Below are 18,658 nucleotides of genomic sequence, written 5' to 3' on the forward strand. Positions count from 1 at the left end.
TAAGGTCCACGGTCCTCATTAGATAATTAAAATAATATTTCTCAAAGAATACATGAATAACATGATTCACTTTATAGTATATACTAATTCTTATGCGAAATAATAAATAAACTTTCTTGACATGCTTGCATCAATTATTCCATACAAACATATAATTCGATATTCATAATCAATTCCAAGTCACATGTTGCACATTTCAGAAATCACATATACGAATAAAATAGGTCCCTATACATGATACTAAAATTTATCTTCCTTAGGACATGATACTAAGCCACATAGCACGTAATTATGTACGTACCTCGTGTATACTAGCTTGTAGGCCACTTTTATACCGTTAAAAGTCTCCTACGATGTATTCTCCGCCTAGAAAACAAGGTAACTAAAATTAATAAATTATAATAAAAATTACAGCAGCTTTAAATAATTTAAAACCCCTTAAAACACGTTTTAAAATCGATTTTAGGTGTCAAACTTAAGTTATTTTTAATTCCTAGCATAGTACTACTATTCTAGCAATTAAAAATTCTTAAAAACACTATAAATAACCCTTTTATGAAATTACAACATCCTTAAAATTCAATAACCTTCCTTAAAACATGTATAACATATTTAGAATTACATACTAAGTAAATCTTATAGTACATAATATACTACTATAGTTTTTGCAATTTAAAACCCTAAAACTCATGTTTTCATGATTAAAATTAGAAATCTAACCATACTAATAAATCTGAAATTTTTCTTTATAATATAAACTATAATGAATCGAAATTACTTAATAAAACAGTAATTAAAACTAATAAACATGGTTAATAATAATAAACAACATAAAAATCTAGTCTTTTAATGAACTTAGAAGGAAGAAAGAAAATAACCAACAAAAGAGGAGGAGGAGAAGGGCGCCGGCAGCAACAACTCCAACAGCAGCACGGCGGCAGAATTTTCAGATTTAAGGGAAGGCTTGTGACGTTTCTTGTTGAAGAAGAAACGTTACTTGAAGAAGAAGAAAGGTGATTTGAGATAGAGAACCAAGAACGACAGCCGAAGAGGAGAGAGAAAACTGAAGGGATGGAAGAACGTGAATGACGTGAGTTGTGGGAAAAAAAATAATTGTGTGGGATAAAATAATTGGGTACAAGGATATTTATCTAAAGGTTTTCCTTTTTGGGCTTAGGAAAAGAGATAAGGTTTAATGAAATTTGATGATCAATAAGATAAATAACTTAAGACTTTAATCATCAACATGACTCTTTTCCTTTTTATCCTTTTAGGATTTTCGATTCCATTAGACTTCTATTTCAATATACTTTAATATTTAAAAGTTTTATTAAAACATGCTTAATTAAAATATTTTCAATTTTATTAAGCCATGAAAAATAATTTCATTTGACTGCTAAAATAGTCAACCTTTTTAAATAGTCAAATTATTTTCCAAACTCATTTGGGTTTAAATATAACTATATAAATACTTAAATATATTTATAAAATTCTTCAAAATTATGGGGGTTTACATATACAGTCATAAAAAGGAACGACCAGGGAAGATATCACAACAGAAACATTAGGGCCCAACAGATGGATCAATAGAAGAAGAGGAGGAAGCTTTAACTTCCTTAAGATCTTTATTATAAGCAATGAATACCTCCATGGGAACAACGAAATGGTAGTTCCTATTTCTATTTTGGGACCAAACTTTAAATTTTTTGAATAGCTTCTCTTACTAATGTATATAGAAAATATACGTGACATGTTGTTAGATTCACCACGATGTGTACATATATTAACTTTTTATATTTTTTACTAATACGAAATATAAAATATTATAAAAAAATATATTTTAAATACCATAAAATATAAACAAGAACTATATTTTGAGACGGAGGCTACTTTTTTGGACAAGCAAGCCAAGGCCACCAAAATAAGGAAGATGGTTTATACTTTATACTGTAGTGACTGTAGTCTATACGAATGGACAGCGACAGGCCCGACTATTAGGCTGTGCAAACAGCCCAATAGCACAGGGCCCCCAACTTCTTAGGGCCCCAAATCTGGAAAATTAACAGTATAATACATTTATGGCGCTACTACAAATCAACTATAAATACTGGCAGAGTTCGTTCTTGATTTTATTACTCAAAGAATGGAGTTTAAGCACGCAGGTTCGACTCATGTCTCCAACATTTCTTACTTATTTTTCCACTATTTCTTTTACTCTTTTTTTTTCCACTATTTCTTTTACTCTGTTTTTTTTTAATTCTTTTTGGTATATTCTTGAAGTCTGAGCATGAGTTCCACTCATCTTCTCAACATTTCTTACTTCTCTACTATTTTCTTTACTTTTTTTTTTTCAATTCTTTATCAGGTTCATATACTTCATCATATTATCACAGAAATCTTCTTTTTTTTGTACTTCCTCCGTTCCAAATTAAATGCAACAATTCCACTTTTCACTATTCAGTTTGACTAAGACTTGTGATTTATACATAATGAAAAATATAGTCAAGTAGGATCTTGTTAGATTCGTCTCGTGACGTACTTTCATAAAACGTAATTTTTATAGTTTTTACTTATATGTAATTGTAGATATTTGTGGTTAAAATAATGTCTCCACATGCGTAAAAGTGGATTATTTGTTGCATTTAATTCTAAACGGATGAAGTACCTTTTCAAGGTGAGGTAGAAAAGTATTAATGTTATCTTTGTAATTAAGTAGAACATTATTAATAACTTAGTTCTATATTGAGTTGTTATATATGATTTTAAATAAGTTTGAGATTTTAATTTTTCAATTTGCAAGAACATAAATATATAATTGTAATATTATAAAAGTTTTTCATCATATAAGTTGCAAAAAAAATTATACTAAGGGCCTAATCCTAAGATTAGAATAGGGTCTTCAAAATATTTAAGACGGCCCTGGACAGCGAAACGGGGATTTGAAGGATACCCCACTTCTCCAGGTTGCCGTCACCATTTCCACTTCATCCTAGAAGTGTAAACTGTAAAGTGTTTCACCAAACTCCAATAATTCCTTTTTTTTTTGTAAATACTTAAATCAAATTAAAGCTCTAATTTCTTGAGTCAAAAAAAGTAGCAGCACTAGCAAGAGAAAAAATTATTCCCAAACTTGCTAAACCAAAAATGACAGTTTCAGTGTCGATTATTGTCATAGTCATCGCACTTCACCTCATTGCTTTCCTCTTCGCTGTCAGCGCTGAACGACGTCGTAGCATTGTAAACTTCCATTTTTTTCTCCTCTTTTTTCCTATTTTCTATTTTCATTAACTTAATTATGTCATCGTTTTTCTTAGGCTAAAGTTGTTCCCGACCAGTACGACGAGCGTACATTCTGCAAGTACGATTCCGACGCTTCCAAGTTGTACGGTTTAGCGGTGTATGGGGCTGACTAAGTTCCATACCGGTTTAATTAGACCTGTGTGGTCTATGCACTTTATACGGAACTGATGACATGGTCATACCGATCCAATCACGGCTAACATTCTACGGGCCTATGGCCAAGGGCTTGGGTGTGATCCAATCCTGCTCACCAGCGCCTATGGGCCTAAAAGATATACTTTTGATACAAGATAAGAATATATCCTAAGGGAATATTCTCAGGGATATCTCCCGTAAATATCGAGCCCAACCCAGATATGGGCTTACTCGGGTCCTTATAAATAATCCCGTTTATCTGAGTCATAAGGTACGTTCACGAATCCCAATACATTCTACTTGAGAGCTACCGGCTTTACCAAATACTGACTTAGGCATCGGAGGGGCGTTCCTCGGATCAACCCCCGAGGCTAGTTTACGTGTTATTTCTTGCAGGAACTTAAACCGGTTTAACTGGCTACGAGGCATACCGATTCATACCCTAAAAACTTGTCCCAATCCGGAACAATTGGCGCTAGAAGGAGGGGCGAACAATACCTTGTAGTCTAAGCCATTTCTTGCAAACAAAACCCTTATGGATCTTAATCAGCAATTTGGGATGCCGGAAACTGATGAAAACAATGTCCCCATTGAGAAAACTCCCCCAGGATTCTCAACTCCGTCCTCTGCCGGCCGCAAGGCAAAGCCGGCCACCAACTGAGAAAGGCAGAAAAACCCCTGAGACTCCCCAAGAGGACATCTTTCATACTCTACAGAACATGTTAACCCCAGAACAGCTCAAGAGTGTTGCTGAGGTATTCCAAGCAATGGCTAGCAGCACCCCACAGACCAGTCCCCCGGCTAAGCGACCTCTGAGTAGAGCCTACAACCCAGTGAGAAAGCTCCCCTCACTGTGGACGGGCCGCCAGGGAGAGCGAGACTGGCATGATAAGGATCAGGTGGCCAACTCCAAGTAAGGATACAGAGGTCCAGCAGCAATCCTCCCAACCAAGTAAGGGAAGTGAATACCGGCGCAGAGCACCGGTATCTTTGCGGAATTCGCCATTTTCCACCGTTATTCTGCAAGAGCCCATGGAGAAGATAAAAATGCCGACATGTAAGTATGACGGCAAGACTGATCCGGAGGATCACATATCGGCCTATGAAGGACATATGCTGCTGTACACCGATACCGACTCAGTATGGTGTAAGGTGTTCGCCTCTACTCTAATTGGACTGGGACAGACATGGTTTAAGAGTATACCACCGGCAACCGTCTTCGACTTTCACCAACTCACATCCATGTTTGTAACGCACTTGGTAAGTAATAAACGCCGCGAGAAGACAACCGGCGAGCTGATGTCCATCAAGCACGGTGAGAAAGAAAGTTTGAGGGGCTATGTAGGGAGTTTCAACGCTGAAGCCGTCACTAGCCCTACTCTGCAGCAAGAGGTAGCGGTCCTAGCCCTCATGACGGGGTTGAGAGAAGGGACCCCCTTTCGAAGTTACCTAGGCCGAAAGAAAATGACGTGCCTAATTGAGGTCTTAGGAAAGGCGAATGACTTCATTAGAGGAGAGGAATTCGACAAAGCGGCTAATGCTAAAAAGCCGACAGCAGTAGAGAAGGATATGGAAAAAGGATAAAGAAAAGGAGCGTCGGGACGGCAAGTACCGGAAGGATCGACAGTCCGACACCTCTGGCAGGAGAGAGGAGAACAACTTTGTGAAAAAAGGATTTGAGGGCCGACCGGACAAATATCATAACTATACCCCACTAACGATATCCCGAGCTCGGATATTTGAGTTGCACAGTAAAGACGATAAGTGGCAAAGGCCCAGGAAGATGTATTACAAGGGCAGAGATAAGTCTAAATGGTGCGAATTCCACGACGATTACGGCCACAAAACGGACGACTGCAAAGACCTTAAGGACGGGATCGAAGACCTCATCAGGAGAGGTTAATTTACCCAGTACCAAGCAAAGGTCGATCGCAAATCTCCCCCTAGGGAAGACAAGAACAGCAGCAGGAGGCCGGTAAAAGACAGGATCACTGAGATCTATGTCATAAGTGGAGGACCAACAAGGGGTGGTAGCATCCACGGAGCTAAAGCTAGTCTGAAGGAAGTTCGACACCAGGTGAACTATAACAATACCAGAAAATGGCCGACACCTCCACCAATGCCGTCTGTGGCTTTTACCTCAGAAGACGCCAAAGGGATCGTATATCCCCATGACGATCCTTTGGTAGTATCTCTGCAGAAATCAACTGCAATGGTTCATCGCATGCTGGTAAATGGGGGAAGCTCTACTAACATCCTCTACAACGAAACATTCGAGAAAATGGGCTTCGATAAGGCATGCCTGAAACCGGTATCGTACCCGATCATCGGTTTCACATGGGCATTTGTCGTCCCAGAGGGAACCGTAAAGTTGGTCGTAAAGTTGGGAGAGGGGTCTCACTCCAGGGACCTCATGGTGGAATTTCTCGTCGTTGACGTCCCGGAGGCGTACAACGCCATTATCGGCAGACCACTGATCCATGATGCTCTGGCTGTGGTTTCCACCTACCACCTTACCATGGTTTACACCTCCAATGACGGTAACCCCGAGAAGCTCGGGGGAAATCAGGAATCGGCGAGGGCTTGTTATCTAACCGCACTCAAACACTCCGATCACAAACGACCCGCGAAAACACCTCCATCAGAGAGAAAAAGAAGAAGGCTGGAGAACAAAGCCAAGAAGGATCTCTCCATGATACACTTCGATGGAAGGCCAGCAGATCAGCCGAGACCTAGCCCAGAAGGAGAAACAGAAGAAGTCAGTTTAGAGATGGACAGGCCGAAAAGAACGGTCAAAATTGGAGCAGATTTGGTTGAGGAAGTCAAAATCAACTTGATAATGCTGCTAAGAGGGCATGCAGACATCTTCGCATTCTCAGCAGACAAGATGCCGGGCATTGATCCGAACTTCATGGTGCACCGGCTCAATGTTAATGAAGATGTCAGGCCAGTTAAGCAAAAGAAGAGAAACTTTAGCGTCGAGAAAAACGCAGCCATAAAAGAGGAAGTAGACAAGCTGCTGGCGGCAGACTTTATAGAGCCCTGTGACTACCTTGAGTGGTTGGCAAATGTGGTCATGGTGAAAAAAGCCAATGGGTCCTGGCGGATGTGTGTGGATTTTACCGACCTCAACAAAGCCTGCCCAAAGGACTGTTATCCTTTACCCAGAATTGATCAGCTGGTGGATTCTACTAGCTGCCATGCCTTACTAAGCTTCATGGATGCCTTCTCCGGCTACCACCAAATTAGCCTGCTAAAGTCCGACAGAAACAAGGCACCTTTCATCACAGATGCAGGGGTCTATGCCTACAAAGCCATGCCTTTCGGGCTTAAGAACGCCGGTGCCACTTACCAGAAGTTGGTGGACAAAATCTTCGAGCATCAGAAAGGCCGGAATGTGGAAGTGTACGTGGACGATAGCATCGTCAAAAGTATAACTGAAGAGAAGCATGTGATGGACCTTGAGGAAACCTTTGCAACACTCCGGCAACACCAAATGAAGCTGAATCCAAAGAAGTGTGTATTCGGAGTAAGATCCGGCAAGTTCCTAGGCTTCATGGTGAGTGAAAGGGGCATAGATGCTAAACCGGACAAGATCAAGGCCATCAATGACCTCCCGGAGCCAAAGAGCATCCGGGATATCCAGAAGCTAACGGGAAGAATGACAGCTCTCACCAGTTTCGTCTCCAAATCAGCCTATAAGGCCCTGCCGTTCTTCAAAGTCCTCAGGGGAAATAAGAAGTTTGAGTGGGGGGGAAGAACAGAGACGAACCTTCGAAGCGATAAAAGAGCATTTCATGAAGCTGCCGACCATAACCCGACTAGAGTTAGGGGAGAAGCTGCAACTCTATATCTCGGTATCCCAAAAAACGGTAGCAGTAGTACTATTGGTAAACAGGCAAGGGCAGAAGAGTCCCATTTAATTCATAAGCCATGTATTAGCAGGCGCAGAGCAAAGGTACGAGCTACTGGAAAAAATGGCGGATGTCGTCCTCATCGCGGCAAGAAAGCTGAGACCGTATTTCGACTCTCATACCGTTCAAGTGCTCACCAACCAACCTATGGAAAAAGCTCTCCACAAGCTACACACAACCGGCAGGCTCCTAAACTGGGAAATAGAGCTCTCGGAATTTGACATAGAATACCGGCCTCGTACAGCTATCAAGGCCCAAGCACTGACCGACTTCATTGTCGAGACCACCTACGAGGAGACGGCAGAATCTGCCGGCACATGGAAGATAGAAGTAGACGGTTCGGCGGCTCAAAGTGAAGCAGGAGCCGGAGTAGTCATAACATCCCCGGAAGGGGATACTTTTGAACATGCTATCCATTTTGGCTTCAAGGCCTCTAATAACAAAGTCGAATACGAAGCAGCCCTAGCCGGACTAAGTCTAAGCATTGCGGCCGGCGCCAAAAAAGTCCTAATGATCACGGACTCGCAGCTTATTTCAAGCCAGATAGAAGAAACGTACGAGGCCAAGGAGCCAGTAATGCAAAAATATCTCAACCGGGTCAAAAACATGGCGGCAGAGCTACAGAGCTTCGAGGTCAAGCTGGTTCCAAGGGCGGAGAACATGGAGCCAGACGCCTTGTCAAAACTGGCAAGCTCCAGTATCAACGACCAAAAGAGGAGCGTCATGGTGGAAACGTTGAAGGAGCGAAGTGTGGACACCACCACAACAACCGTCAATACTATAACCTCAGGACCAGAATGGTATGACAGTATAAGGGCATATAAGCTAACGGGCGAGCTCCCGGAAGAAAAGATGGCGGCCCGAAGTTGAAAAGAGACTCGGCATGGTACTGCATCTTCCAAGGCCAGTTACACAAGAAGGGATTGTCACTACCCCTACTAAGGTGTGTCACGGCCTATGAGGCCACTAAGGTGATGGAAGAAATCCATGAAGGGATATGTGGGAACCATATCGGTGGAAAGGCGTTAGCGCTCAAAGCATTAAGAGGGGGTTTCTACTGGCCTACTATGCTGATAGATGCCCAGGCCTACGTGAAAAAGTGCGACAAATGTTAAAGGTTCGCATCGGTGATTAACCAACCGGCTAATGACCTGCAGCCAATCCTGAACCCAATCCATTTCGCGCAATGGGGGATGGATATTATAGGACCCTTTACACCGGCATCTGGGGGAAGGAAGTTCCTAATTGTGGGTATTGATTACTTCACAAAATCGATTGAAGCTGAGCCAACCGCCAAGATAACGGCAAATCAGGTAAAGAAGTTCATATGGCAGAACGTTATCACCCGGTTTGGAATTCCAATAGGAATTGTCATGGATCACGGTGTCCAGTTCAATTGCAGCCCCATACGAGACTTTTTGCGACCTTATAGCATAAAGTTTGCCTACTCATCAGTTTGTCATCCTCAAAGTAACGGACAGGCAGAAGCCGCTAATAAACAGATCCTCAACTCCCTTAAAAAGAGGTTAGACGACTTGAAAGGGGCATGGGTAGACATGGTGCCGGTTGTATGATGGTCTAATAGGACAACTGAAAAGGAAGCTACCGGAGAAACACCATTCAGGCTAGTCTTTGGGGCAGAAGCATTTTTACCGGTGGAGGTAGGCTTACCGAATTGGCGAATCCTGAACTATGATCCGGAGCTAAACGAGCGATTGCATAAGGAGGACATGGACCTACTGCCAGAGGTTAGGCTGGCAGCCGAACTCAAATCGGCCGCATACAAAGACCGCATAAGCAAGGCCTATAACAATCGGGTGAGAAGTCGGACTATCTCCAAAGGAGACTTCGTCCTCAGACGAACAGCAGCAACCGGAAAGGCACACGTAGACGGAAAGCTCACGGCTAACTGGGAAGGACTCTACTTGGTCATAGGGGAAATAGTGACAGGGTCCTACCGGCTCGAGGACAGGGCAAGTTGCTGAAGAACAGTTGGAATACTAGTGTCCTTAAAAGATACTACGTTAGTTAATAAATAGGCATTGTTGCCCGTAGGAGTTAATAAATAGGCATTGTTGCCAGTAGGAGGTAATAAATAGGCATTGTTTCCAGTAGGAGTTAATAAGTAGGCATTATTACCAGTAGGATTTAACAACTTGTTATAGGCAATAATACCGGCGCAGCCGGGAAGAGCCGTTTTATTATAATAAGATGAGCATCTTCCACATGCAAAGTCTCCATGCTACCCGAACCTACCGGTCAATGACCTTCGCGGATCTGCCGGTTGAAATAAATTATCTTTCATGATTAATCAGTCAATGACCTTAGTGGATCTGCTGAATTAGTCAGAATGCCAAACCGGTCAATGACCTTCGTGGATCTGCCGGTTAAAATAGATTATCGTTCATGATTAATCAGTTAATGACCTTAGTGGATCTGCTGAATTAGTCGGAATGCCAAACCGGTCAATGACCTTCGTGGATCTGCCGGTTAAAATTATAAAGCATTATCACTCAGTCAATGACCTTAGTGGATATGCTGAGTAGATTAAAGTGCGAAACCGGTCAATGACCTTCGTGGATCTGCCAGATAGAGTTAATTACACAATATAAAATTATCTTGTTATAATTAATGAGATAACGGTCACTGACCCGCGAGGAATTAGCGGCATAATTGATTAAGCAATTAAAACGTAATAAGAACGACATCATAGTTGGTAAAAAGATACTTCATTAATCAAAGAAAACATTACAGCCCTAAAGCAGCTGGCCACATAAGGCCAACCGCCAAATAATATCGGTCACAGACGACCAGTCTAACAGAACAGTAAAGATAATTTGGCTACCCTAAGGAAAAGACGTTATGATCGCAAAAAGCACACAACCCACAAAGTGGCCCAGTACAAGAAGGGTAAGGAAGGAAGCTGAAACTCTATTTAATATGCTCTTCTTCCTCGGAGCCGTCAACCACTACCACTTGCTCTTCTAGTTTATTGTCACCGGTAGCAGGGTTGGCAATTTCAGCAGCAGCATTGACGGTCTCCTGGTCCTCTTTGAACTCAGCCCTGGGATCCACGTTGGCGATGTCAGCCTCGGTGACACCATGGTCCAAGACTTCGCCCTCAATCGGTAGCTCATAGACACGCTGACCATAGGCGTCTTCAACTTTGGACCAGTCAAGGTCTGGTAAGGTGTGCCTGACGCACCTCATAGCCGCAGACCAACCGCCATTATACCGGTTGAGCAAACTCGTCACAAAGTCCATACCTTTCTGGTACTCCATAACGGCCTCGCGCTCCAGTTTCTTCGCCTCCGCGATCTGATCCCACAGTAGCCGGATCTCCTCATCCTTGTTGAACAAAACGAAGGAATGACCCTCCACAACCTTAGTAAGGGTGGCATCAGCCTTGCTCTCGGCTGCAAGGGCATCATTCATCTCGGTCTTGGCCGCAAGAAGTTCTTGCTCTTTAACGACCATCCGACACTTCAGCTCCTTGTGGTCCTTCACTTCATTGAAGCATGAAGTTTGGAAGTACCGATAAAATCACAAAGCACTTTACCGGACTTGGCAAACTGTAGGTAGCAAAACAATAGAGAGGTCAATACCAGAAAAAGACCGGTAGTGTACTTAAAAGAAATAAGAAAGGCAAAAGCTAAAAGCTTACCAAGGCCAAGTTATGCGCGTGCGTCGCGGCATGCGTATAAACCTCGTCCACCGGTATATCGTATTTAAGCTGCATAACTTTTAAAATATGATATCCCAGATTCCCGCCCTCCAATGGACGGTCTAGGAGCAGCGATTCGTCGTCCAAAACATTGAGCTTCGGATCGAACTTCTCATCGTCCTTTGCCGGAGAGCGAGACCAACGTTTCTTCAAAATGTCCGGCATCTCAATCCGGTTTCGCTCCTGAAAGCCCACCTTCCTAAGCTTGGTAAAAGGCTCCAACCCTGGCACCATTTCCGGTAGGTCAGTTGCTTGTAAATCTTCGGCCGCAACGAGGAGCTACCAACCTCGGCAACTCGGCCGGTAATTAGGTTGGCGGAAGCAGAGGCCGCGATGTTGGTGGTGGCCTTAGGAGCCGCCTTCTTCGTTGGTGGTTGTTCCTTTGTCGGCTCAGATTTCCTCTTCTGAGAGGAAATCCCAGCCTGACGCTGCACCAGGGGCATCGAATCCCTGATGTCCTCTTCAGAACTAGAATTCCGGCCAGCTCCACGGCCTCCTCGGTCTCCTCGGCCACCAGCTGATACCTAGATGGGAATAAATCGGCGAGCAAGCTTGGGAGGCATATTGCTTAGTGGCTGGTATTTGCGATCGACGTGAAGAGCTTCGCGGATTAGAAAATCCCGGCCTGAAGACAGGAAAAACAAAGAAGGATATCACAGTTAGTATGGTTCCAAGAAAATAATAAAAGCAATCAGAGCAGGCGCATATACACACCATAGGGGTCAGACTGGCAAAAGCCTAAGGCCGACAAGGCTGGGTTGGTAAAAATGTAATTGGCATGAGGAAGCCAATACTTGGGAACTGCTATCCTTTTCGCGCCTCTTAAGGCCGGAATAGAGTCAGAAGCAAAGCAATTATACGCCTCTCTTACCCGGTGAGTCAAACCCCTGTCCCGAATGTGTTCCATCCGGGAGCGGGGCGTAGTCCATTGGCGCCTCAGTGGAAAGTCGTCGGGTACGTGCACCAAGAAAAATCAGCCTCTCCAAAGCTTGAGAGAACTCGGTTTAGGGTATACTGTCAACTTGCCAGCCTTTGTATACAAAGACATCCAGCCACTGCGGCCCTCAAGTTCATCATCCCGGGATCTTTTCTTTTTCTCGGCCCCTTTTCCCTTTGCGGAGCCATCTTCTTTAATCCAGTGCAATTTGCGGAAGAGGTTTAATGTTTCCGGAAACCCTTATAGCGAACCACCCAGGCATAGACCATCAAGTTCCGCCATCCAAGGGGGGTCAGTTGGGACAGACATATGTTCCAGGCTTTGAAAATCTTAACGAAAAAAGGGTCCAAGGGGAATCGCATCCCGAAATCAAGCATATGGGCGTAAATGGCTACGTGACTGGCAGGGCAATCAGTCACGCGGCTCCCTTCGACCGGGAGTACTAGCCGGTACCCCTCAGGAAATGCAAAGTATTATGGCCCTTTTATAAGAAATTTACTCTTCCGACAGGTATTGGCCCAACCACTATCTAACTGAATGCCAGTGGCACTGCCGGCATCGCTAGGTGGCATGTATAAGTCAGCTAGGCCCTCTTCGTCAGATTCCTCGGGATTAATCTCCTCAGTATCCTCCCGGTCAGAATCCTTCGCAGCCTCAAGCGTGGTCGACTCCTCATCAGACTCGTCCATGGAGCAAACCACACTGTCTACATGTTCTGAATGCACAGGGGAGATCGGCACCTCTTTAGGTCCCGGCCTACCAGAGGTCTCCCCAATCTCGAAAGTTGATCTATTAACAGGGGGCTTGCCGGAAGGAAACAATTCAGGGGAATGTTCAACTAAACCTCTCATGGTCCCATACTGTCCTAGAGCCTCAGCTTGCCCTAATACCATCCCTAAGGGTGAGGCACGAATTGCCGGTTCATTGTCTTGCCTACCGGAAGTACTATAGTCATCTTGGCTATTGGTCCTAAGTTCCAAGGCAGGGTTAATTATTGGTGAGTCATTAACCTCTACAGACTTGATGGTACTATTAGAATTTACATCACTTTCCGTCATGACGGAAGGAGTCCTAGAGATATTTTTCGAATCGGAATTTTCGGAATCGGAATACATTATAAATAAGACGGTATGAAAGATGTGGAAAAGTTTCAATGAAATACCTGGAAGTATGGATGTAAGGAGTAAATGCACTAGAATCAACGATTAGGGTGAGGCCGGAAGAAGAAATCGAGCAAAACCGTCAAGAGCACAGAAGGGCAGTGTAGAGAGAGAAAGACCGTTATGAATATAAATCGCAAGTGAGAGAATGTGGGAAATGAGGAGCGAAGGGCGCACAAAGAGTATTTATAGAGGAAATCACGATCGAGATTGAGCGACTCTTCGTCTTCCCGTCCCGATCATGCCATGTGTTGTTAAGTAGCACCCAACTGTTAAGCAATCACTCATAATGAGCTCTGAGGACAAGTGCGCAGACCGAGGCAACGGTTGAAATTCTCTGGCCAACGTTTCACATTCCCTCACCAAAATAAAGAAAGCATCACCCATGTCGGTTTAAAACCTACTAAGCATGATACGTCCATAATGGACATACCGGCTTGGGGGCTAGTTATATGGGGGCTGACTAAGTTCCATACCGGTTTAATTAGACTTGTGTGGTCTATGCACTTTATACGAAACCGATGACATGGTCATACCGGTCCAATCACGGCTAACATTCTACGGGCCTATGGCCAAGGGCTTGGGTGTGATCCAATCCTGCTCACCAGCGCCTATGGGCCTAAAAGATATACTTTTGATACAAGAGAAGAATATATCCTAAGGGAACATTCTCAAGGATATCTCCCGCAAATATCGGGCCCAACCCAGATATGGGCTTACTCGGGTCCCTATAAATAATCCCGTTGATATGAGTCACAAGGTACGTTAACGAATCCCAATACATTCTACTTGAGAGCTAGCGGCTTTACCAAATACTGACTTAGGCATCGGAGGGGCGTTCCTCGGATCAACCCTCGAGGCTAGTTTACGTGTTCTTTCTTGCAGGAACTTAAACCAGTTTAACTGTCTAAGAGGCATACCGGTTCATACCTTAAAAACTTGTCCCATACCGGAACAAGCGGCGTTTGTTTTGTTACTACTTAGCCATTTCGTTGTTAATGGCGTTACTAAGTGTCTTTCTTTTGGGAAAGGTCATGTTGGTGGCTCCACCACTTGTGTTATCTTCTTCTTCTTCTTCTCATGGTCAGTCCATTTTTCTTTTTCTTTATTATTGGCCTTGTTTATATTATTGCTATAAATGACCTACTAAGTATAGTGATGTAGACAGGATTATGCTTGGCTACTATAATTAGTAAAGCCGTTTGTTTTTTTGGTTATGGTTTTTTTAACAATCTGTTGCGGCCTTTGCTATGGTTGTATTGTTGTGTACTCCTGTATGTCTTAATTAGCAATCTGTTGCGGAATACAAATTGATGTACAAGGACTTCTTTGTTTATTGTTTCTGACCGTACTATGGCTTTGTTTGGCAATTAGTTGCTTGTGTGTTAATCTTTGTTGCACGGAAACCTTGTTTGAGCACAATGTCTCCATATTGATTTTTTTTTTGAAACCGAAACTTTGAGAAATTGTTTCAGATATTTTAGATAGAGAGATAAAGGTAGCTCCTGCTCTAGTAGGCGGTTTCTTCTCAAGAATGGAATTACTTTTAAAAAGTTTTTGGGAAAAATTAGGTGTTAATTGTTTGTTGGTGTACTTGGCTTGTTTGTCCTGTTTGTAGTATTAGCTTTTGCATGGATTGTTCAAGTAATCTGTTAGGGTTCCGAGTCTATTGCGCACTTTGATATAAATGTATTTTACAGTATTCTATGTCTGAAGTAGCACCAACTTTAATTTTTAGGTGCAATGTGGAATGCCTGTTTTTTTTTTCTTTTCTGGTGGCTGGTGTTGCTTATCGGCTAAATGAGATTATTACATGGTTGTTTGTTATTGTTGCCTATGAGCTAAATGAGATTACTCTTAGCATGGCTGTTTTGTTTGTTGTCTCTTAGCATTAGTTATGGCCTTTTTTGGCAATCAGCGTTGTTCTATACGTCTTGATTGCCCGAAAGACCCCACCTTGGACAAATATACCATGGATTGCTATCACATGTTGGGGACAAGTGTTAAGTTGTAAGTGTGAATTCTTCATATATATATATTAAAATCTATCTTGGGGAGAGGCGTGGTGTTAGGTCAGATCCTCTTAGCAGTTTTCTTATAGTTTCAAAATTCTTGTTTGGGCATCTTGTCTAACTAATGAGTTATCTTCAGCTAGTATTTGTCGGAAAAAAGAAATTCCTTGGTCGGGCATGGAAGGCCGCTACTAATGACTGTCATGAGTGTTTATTGCTTGTTCTGAATTCTTTTTAGGTCTGTTTAGTGTGATACGGCCTCTTAATAGTTGCTTTTGATGATTTGATTGGATATATGATCGTAGATTGATTCCGCTATTTGATGAACATTTAAAGTTTTATGGTGTTTAATATTAGATTTTACCCTCAGATCTTCGGGATGAGGTATCAATTACTATGATTCATGTCAACTAATAAACAATGGAGTTGATTAACTGATAATTTGACATGCATTTCCATCTCCTCCCAATATATCATTATTATTTAAGTTCACAACTCTTGACCTGACTAAGAACCTCTTAGCAGTTTTTATCTGCGGCTGTTGATCTTACAAAAACCATTTTGTCCACTACTTATTTACCTTTGGCTACGCCTCGAAGGATAAGATAAGATGTGTCTATTGTCAAAACCTCTAGGAAACATAAACCTTGACTGTGAAGGATAGCCTCTATGTAAACCTACCAGCAGTATAAACATTTAAGCTTTGAGACTTATTGTTCTGCTTCTTATTCCTTATTGCTTTATTGTTGCTTGGCTCTTATTTTTCCCATTTTGATTAAATGAAGTTACCCCAATTGCCTTAATCATAATTGCCCTCCAGCCCAGGACTTGTATTACTTCAAATTACAATTTGGGTTCAAAACACCACCAAGCCCAAGCCTCTTTGTTAAGCTCACTACCGCGCGCCGCCACCCTCCTGGTTGTCCCCTGTCTCACTCTCACCACAGTGAGACAACCACCGCCCTCATTTTTCACTGATTCCTAACTCTCAAAGCCCAAAACAACCACCAAACTCACATTATTTTGCTCAAATTTGTCACATACACCTCTCCTGACCTACCTCTCCCTAACTTGACCAGGTCTCCACAACCATCAGTACCGCAAACCTGCATGGCTTAAAAAAAATTGATCTACAAAATGAGCGATAGTTTGCTCACGGTGATTGGGCTGTGCTTGTACCCATCTCATGGCCAGGATGTTGAGATGAACTCCCTGCATAGTCAGTCCTCACAGCAGAAAAGAACAAAAAAACCAGTACCCAAACAAGCAAGTAACCCAGAAGATTGATGGTGTTTGATTGATAAAAGGAAAATAGTTTACTGAATATTCGAGAGACCCAATATTCTCCCAGTAGGCAAAACTCTTTACAAATATCTGTCTACCTCTCTCCACCTCTCATTTTCTTATTTATACTCCCTTGCTTAACAAACTCTGCCCACTCTTTCCTAACAACTCTGATATATTCCTGACCCATGGAAGGGGAACAACTCTGATATAAATTTTAACTAAAAATGACTAGAACATGAAATAGGAAAAGCTCCATTTAACTAAACATCAACCAAAACAAATTACAGGAAAATAGAAAAAAGTAATTATTTAAAAGAGATGTAAAAACTATTACCTAGACTCTTAAACTCCACTTAATATGGCTTCTTTATTGTCTGAAAAGGCCTTACTCTATGTTGTTTCCAGCCTGAAAAGTCTCTACTCAGAGGAATTGAAGCCGAAATCGGCATTGGCGACAATGCAGCCGCCACAGCACCACCAGGGCTATACTTCCTAGGGCCTACCTCTCTTCTTCTTCATATCATAAGGGGGTACTCCTGTCATATGAACTAGTGGAGCAGCAGCTGCCATAGTCCATCAAGAAAGAAGTGATCATTATTACACCGAAGACTGGTAGAAAAAATGGCATAAGGTAGATCATTATTAACTATGACAGATACCTTAAACAAAGACACGAGAAACAAGTGATCTAAATCTTCCATAACATGAGTGAAGCATCTAGATAAATCATAAGAAGCATAACATGAATACAATTGTAATTAACACAAATCTCTACAAACCCATATGCGAGAATATAAAAAAAGCTAATAATGTAGAATCATATGTGGTACCTTTGAGTAGCCGAAGTCGCATATCTTCAATCAAGGAACAGGACTTCCATCCAGTAAAGTGTTTTCCAACTTTAGGTCTCGATGAAATAGATTTATAAGAGGAGAGCCATCAAATTATCTTGTTTGTGTCTATATAAAAATTTAAAATCTATAGAGAAAGTCAAGCATGGCAAACTGATATTCGCTCAAAGTGATATCATCATCAGAATCAAAATTCAGTCAAAGCCCCACAAACTCCAGTAAACCATCGAAAAATCAACCATCTTCGAAATCAAACATCAAAACCCCTAATACTTCATAAATTAGAATGATAACTTCACGACCAAAAATCATAGAAGTTTATTAGAATCACGTCATGGAACCTAAAACAAACGCACTAATAGAAAGTCAAATATGGCAAACTGATATTCGCGAATTAAACAAAATAAATGAAGAATCTATTCGCAAAACCTAAAAAAATGCACTAATAGAAAGTCAATGTTACCTTCAGATATGAGAACAAGGAGAGAGAAAGCAAGAATTAGGGTTACCTTCAGATCTAACGACATCAACGAACTTTTCGTGAGAGAAGGCTTGAAAATTTGGTTCTTCAGCAGCGGCGGCAGGATGCAGCAATGCTCTTCGTGGACATGCAAAGAAGTAGATCGAGAGTGAGTGGAGAGGGAAAGAGAGAGAGAACAGAGATTAGAGGGGGAATATTTAATACTTTTTTTTTGGGGAAGGAATTAATTACTTGGAAGTTGGAACGCAAAGTCTAAAACTAGTCAAATGCTCGAGTTGTTTTTAACACCCGAGCATTTGTGAATTTTTCTTTTTAATTTTCCAAAAACTTGTCAAATGCTCGGGTTATTAAAACAACCCAAGCATTTGTAAAGTAGCAAAAGAGTTTTTTCTACTAGTTCCTTTAGCTTGTTTCTTTGTTTAAGTTTAAAATTCCGCAAAAAGTTACGTTTATTTCTACGCATACAATCCACCCCCTCTCTTGTATTGTTCCTAATGAAATAACAATAGAATATATGGATAACAAAGACATGGACTAAAAGTCCAACATTAAGCAAAATGCAGGAAGGGGAAAAAAAGAAACTCCTATCACATACAAGTACTACATCTAAAAGGAGTGCGTTCCATGCATGAGAAACCCAATGAGGGTGAGCCCAAAAGGAAGTTGAAAACTTGAAAGTACAAATGTTGCTTGTCACATATTATTGTTCCTTTTTACGTCATGCAAATTCATTTATTGACCTGCAACTTAGACGATCCCAAATAGTAAGTGAGATCGCTCAGCTAGTCCCAACACTATTATACCCTATGCTAGAGATATATAAGCTACCTTTACCACAAGTCAAAATACGCTTTTGT

At 42.0% G+C, this 18,658-nt stretch overlaps 1 long non-coding RNA gene across 4 annotated transcripts; it reads right to left on the reverse strand.

The window, feature by feature from the left end:
• Positions 1-278: 278 nt before the first annotated feature.
• Positions 279-18,225, reverse strand: LOC125498324 (uncharacterized). 4 transcript variants are annotated; one of them, XR_008969993.1, is made up of 5 exons: positions 17,830-18,151; positions 17,300-17,661; positions 17,129-17,186; positions 16,804-17,032; positions 279-366 (listed from the first exon to the last, which is right to left on the reverse strand). It is a non-coding gene; the product is annotated as an uncharacterized LOC125498324 (long non-coding RNA). The 4 variants fall into 4 exon arrangements; XR_008969991.1 differs by lacking the exon at positions 279-366 and having other exon boundaries at positions 16,454-17,032; positions 17,830-18,180; XR_008969992.1 differs by lacking the exons at positions 279-366; positions 17,129-17,186 and having other exon boundaries at positions 16,454-17,032; positions 17,830-18,167.
• Between the last annotated feature and the right edge of the window lie 433 nt (positions 18,226-18,658).

Source organism: Beta vulgaris, chromosome 6 (genome assembly GCF_026745355.1).
Source record: "Beta vulgaris subsp. vulgaris cultivar EL10 chromosome 6, EL10.2, whole genome shotgun sequence".
NCBI lineage: Eukaryota > Viridiplantae > Streptophyta > Magnoliopsida > Caryophyllales > Amaranthaceae > Beta > Beta vulgaris.